A 6,000-nucleotide genomic window follows, 5' to 3' on the forward strand; every position below is an offset into this window, starting at 1 on the left:
TATCTATATCTATATATATATATCTATATCAATATATATATATATATATACACATGCATACATCCACATACTGTATATACACACACACATATATATATACACATATCTACATATATACACACATACAACACACACACACACACACACACACACATATATATATACCGGTATATATATATATATATATATATATATATATATATATATATATATATATATATATATATATCTCCTTTGGGGTGCGAGCAGCTGTTGCTGGGGTTGCCAGAATCCATCGAGGAAGAAAAATAAAAAACATTTTTTGTACAAAATCTTAATTTATTTATCCATTCCTAAATAATTAAATGGGCAGGCTATTTCGTATCAGTGCAATACGTTGCTTGTTAAAACGGATGACTCCTGCTCTTACGTGCACTTAGTGCTGCGTGGGTATTATGAACTATCGTATCTGTTCAAGTTCTATTTAAATTTTAAATATAAGTAATTTTTATTTAGTCAACAGAAATATGTTTGGTAGGAATGTAAGTTAAATTTAGTCATATTGCATACATTTTTCTTCACCATAGAAATTTAAAGACTAAATTCAACTTACATTCCTAGCAAAGATATTTCTGTCGACTAAATAGAACCTACTTATATCCAAATAGAACTTGAAAAGATATATTTTTTCGAATCTGATCGCTCACTACATCGAGCCTGCGAGTCTGCAACTTTTTTACCGTTCATTTAATCATGGCTAGTCGCGAAAAAATTAGAAAATGGAAGGAAGATTACACTGAGTATGGCTTTATCAAAACAATTATTGATGGCAAATAAAGTATCTATTATTCATAAAGCTTCAATTGGTGATCTGTTTTTCTGCGTTAACCTCATATTTTTTCATAGTTCTTCTCAAACCAAGGGGGTGCGAGGGTAAAATGAATCGGGAAGCGCTGATATATATATATATTTAATATATTTAAATAGTTTTACTGTCAAATAATGCAAAGAGTACACGGCACATGTTTCACCCTAATTCTGGGCTCATGAGGCATACACACTCACTGCACCCCCTCTCGGGAATCGAACCTCAGATGTCAGCGCTAGAGGCAAAGCCTCTCGTGTTGCGCCACGGTGTGTGGTTCCTTTATTTGTGAGTATGTAGCTCAGGGTATATATATATAAAGATAACTCCTGTAGCCACAATAAATGCCTTTATTGAATAGACAAACCAGGGGTGAACAAGTTCCTTTCTACTGCAGCCACAGCCGCGACACACATAAAAAACATCAATAATAACTCATAAACTTGCAATATTATTTAGGAAAATCGCAACATTTTACTCGCCAAAAATTCAGATTATTTGTAAACAAAATCCATCCTCCTCTCTTTCCTTAAAAACAGTTCAATCACTCTGTCGTATGGATTATCCATGCGCTTCAGTTCCATCAAAAAGTCCTTTTCTATCGCCATTGAAGGTAATGCTGAAAGTTGAACATGCCCTGTCGTATTTCTGGCATAAGTCTGAATTCGCTTTAGGGCTGAAAATGTCCGCTCGACAGAAGCAGTGTACACGGGAATGCTCACTGCCAAATATACCAATGTGAACAGCTGCCCCATGCTCTCATTCAGATTTTTCTGATGAAGGAAGTCAAGGAGATCAGTGGGAGATTTTCCTGCAAAATCATCCATGGCATACATTACAGTCAGTTCTGTTTTTAACCGAGACAGATCAAAAAGCGCTCCGTGGCTCTTGTGTTAAACTGGAGAAGGCTGCATGCGTGAAATTTTTCTTGTATTCCCGAATTTTCTGGGGCTTGAGGAGCGTGACAAACATCAGGTTTTCGTGGTCTTGAAATATGGTCTGTGTCTGTCAAATAATATTGTCCAGAATCCTGCCATGGAGTTGACCGTAGTGCACGCGACATTCTTTCCCTCGGAGCGTTTGCGGTGCGTTCAGTGGCCTTGTAGAGTTTCTCATATCGGCTTCTATCCAATCAATGGGTCTGAATACGGTGACGTTGCCGTACTCCTGCTAGAGGGCCCTACTGACAGCAACTCAAAATCTGATTGGTTGAAGCAACAGGTTAATCAACATTTATTCTGTGTTAAGAGTACCTGCACAACGGATTGTAAAAGCCTCTCTGCCTGGCAACAAATGATGGCTGAAATGTGATTGGTTAAATACTTTAATATGAAACTCCGCCTCCCACGGCTATCAAGCTGCAGTCTATTACAGCATATGGACGAAAATATGTTCCAGTTATGACCATTACGTGTAGAATTTCGAAATGAAACCTGCCCAACTTTTGTAAATAAGCTGTAAGGAATGAGCCTGCCAAATTTCAGCCTTCTACCTACACGGGAAGTTGGAGAATTAGTGATGAGTGAGTCAGTGAGTCAGTCAGTCAGTCAGTCAGTGAGGGCTTTGCCTTTTATTAGTATAGATTATATTGCCGAAACATCAATTACCTGAAAAACTAACATAGAAAAAGAGAACGCTAAGAGTCACACTGATTATCCATGAAATGTTGTGACCTCCAACCCTGTTACCATGCTGTAACACTACAGTATATCACAAAATGGCAGCACCCATAAAAACCAAAATGGCATCAGAAAAAATATGCAAATAAGTTCTAACAATTTCCAAACAAAAGTGATCAAAAAACTAACACCAGAATTGGATTTGGTATCCCAAAAGCCATAATACTTAAGTAATCATTTCAATATATACCTGCGTAACAAAAGTAAAAAAATATTAAACAGAACATAATCACAACATTATACTTGTTGTACCACAACAGAATTAAAAAAGAAAAATAATTGAGCCAAGATTGTCATTACCCTTTGTACAGCCACTGGCGCTGTCAACCAGCATGTTATTGGCTATCAAAGTGCAATAAGTTCATGATACTTTGGAAATGTGAAACTGAGTTAGAAAGTCTGCACAGAGTCATGTACTTTGTCATCCCCTTATGATTTCTAGTTATGTAATCAGACATCCTCAAGATCCCGCGACTATTGTACAGCCATTAAATATGAAATCCCCTCCGACTAGAAGCTGTGTAAGATTATGCACCAACTGAAGCCTCAAACCAATTTACCTTCTAATAAGAGCTGAGGTGGTGTACCATCTAACATCAATTTTATAAACCAATCCCAAATGTGACTCTTAACTGTGAAGCTAGGGTGAAAGAATGTTTTGTTTCAAACAGGGGATTTTCTGTTGTGGCAATGCCATGCCTACAATAATGGCAAAGAGACCAAGATATCTGAAAAAACGATTTATTAAGGAACCAGACACTAGAGATGGATAAAAACAGAGAGAACACAAAGCAGCAAAAAAAAAAAAAACAGACAACCATAAATCCAACAGCCCCTTTGGGCCTAATTAAAAAGACAGTGATCCCTATCTGCCTGTTAGGACAGCTCATCCATTTTCCCACTGAAGTACTGAAAAAAATATTCCGAACTCTCTCTCTCTCTCTCTCTCTCTCTCTTGCTCTCTCTCTTTGTCTCTGAGCTTAACTCTTTGAGGGCTGAATATTTATTTCAAAAACATAGTTTCTGAAAAGCAATGGTTTCACACAGAAATCAACATAAAACGTCTGTTGCTGCATGCTGTGGCTGCCAGTTTGCCAAGAATGTGCGGCAGGCTTGCTGCCAGGCTGTCTTTGTGTGGCTGGGACAAAGTTGCGGTGCACTGCAATCTGGTTTCTACCTCTTATCATTATTAAGTGGCAGTCCTCCCTGGCGAACATTGTCAGTACAACCATTTAGCTGGGAACCAATCAGCTGAAGCTGGAACCTCACACATGTTTTCAATCACTTGTATCAAAATCTGAGTCCGACAAGTCATAGTCTAGTTCAGAGATAATAGCCAAAACATCGTCCAAGGAGTATTTTGCTTTACGCATTCGCTTTGATCTCTCGCCAAATGTCAGTGACAATTTTGCCGTTGTTTGCGCCTTGCTACTCACGCGAGCGCAGGAAATCTCGGTCAAACCAATGAATCTCACTTTCCTTCTAGCAACAAGAGTCCAACTAAAATGTAACGGTTGGTTTTGTCACAGTTTACAGTCCTCCTTTTGACAAAAGTCGACATCAGCCCTGAAAGGCTTAAAATGGTTTTAAGCAGCATCACAGAATTACTTCTGGGCTCATGGGTGGTAATATTTTGTAAATATGTGACCACATGTATCCCTGTAGTAACCAAATGTATTCCTGCATCACTGAAGTCCCTTAAGAAAGGCCAGTCTATAGAACAACCCTCTTGCTATCTCATCACCTAAAACAGTAAACCAGCCTCTGCTCTCCTACCTTGGGGGTTCATCTGTTGTCTTCTCCCAGCCCTCCATGCTATAAGAATGCCCAGGCATTTACAACCTGACTTTGTTGTCACCTTCCTTCTAGAAACGTTATACATATTCACCCAGATCACACCTAATTAACTGTTTCCCAGGCATCTCTGTCTACAACCCTTCTGGGATATCCCATTCACGTACTGCCTGAAAAAGGAGCCTGAGTTGCTTCGAAAGCTTGCATATTGTATTCTTTTTAGTTAGTCAATTAAAGGTGTCATTTTGCTTGACTTCTCATTAAATGGCATGAAAAGAATATGTAATCTCAGCCAATGACTATTTCCCCTCCCCTTCCTACCATTTTACTGGGCCTTTCAAATGCCCTGTGCTATCCTTTTCCAGCTGCAACTGCCAGTCAACCAAAACACACTTTTGTCTGCAGTGTTAGTCCTTCATTTCCTTTGTTTTGTCACCGGGCCCTCCTGTCAGTGTCACTTACTAAAATGATAGGAGCACCACTGGAAATAAAAGTGGAAGCCTAATCAGAAAGCTTCACTGTACCATTGTGTGTGTTTACCCTTGTAAAAGCTTAAGTGCTTACAGTTTTTGACATTTTGGATTTTGATTTTTTTTTTTGTGTTTTGACCTGTCTGTTTTTGACTTTATCGCTTGGAAATCAATAAATGACACATCATTTTTATCTGTCTCCCAAGGCTTCTGTCTTTCCTGCTTTTAATGCAGCCTGGTTTGCGCTGCCAGCCATGCATTACTGTCCTTCAGCTTGTTTTATTAATTTATTTTTTTTTGTATATGAATCGACATGCACTCCACAATACTGCATATATGTTCCTCATCAAACAACAAAATACACTCCATTACATTTTTTTCAAGGAGTTTATAGTTTTGGACACTGCAATTACAGTTATCGGCTTGTGTTTAACTCTGTGATTTTATGAATGTAATGTACAAGCATCCGTTCCACTCTCTATGGCAGTACCTGATTTTGCAGTCTGATTAACTGAAAGGTGCCTGTTTGCATCCTGCAGCTTATCCATTAGCTACCCTACATAAAGATTTGCTGCTCTCAGCCCATTACTCCTCCCTCTGTTGAACTTCTTGCTCTGAACCCTGTCTTAGCTCAGAGTCATTAGCCCCCGCTGAACACTGAACCAAGGATATCACCTCCCAAGGGATTTTATGGTGACTTGGCAGGTTAGCACAATTTCATACTGCAATAGTCGTATTATGTCTGAGCTTCAGTATTTAGGTTTTCCTGCTAAAATGTTTAAAGTGACTTGCACAATTTTCTTGCTGTCTGAATGTTCTTCTGACTGAGCACTTGCAACCTAAAGTAAATGTGAAGTAATTCATTTGGTGAATCGCTTTCTTCCTTTTCAGTGGAATTTCAGGTACTCACACACTGTTTATACCTTACTTCATTAAAGCTTTTTACCATGGGACTTGTTCCTACCAATTTAATCTCCCCCGCTTGGGTAATCTAAGAACCTTAGCTGTGTGTAGATTTCCTGGCTGCAAAAATCACGAGCAGGAGAAATATGATAATACTTCAATCAATCAATCAATCAACATTTATTTATATAGCACATATTCATACAAAAAAATGTAGCTCAAAGTGCTTTACAAAATGAATAGAAAAATAGAAGACACAATAAAAGATAAATATAAGTCAACATTAATTAACATAGAATAAGTAAGGTCC

This window comes from Polypterus senegalus, chromosome 2, assembly GCF_016835505.1.
Source record: "Polypterus senegalus isolate Bchr_013 chromosome 2, ASM1683550v1, whole genome shotgun sequence".
In the NCBI taxonomy this organism is placed as follows: domain Eukaryota; kingdom Metazoa; phylum Chordata; class Cladistia; order Polypteriformes; family Polypteridae; genus Polypterus; species Polypterus senegalus.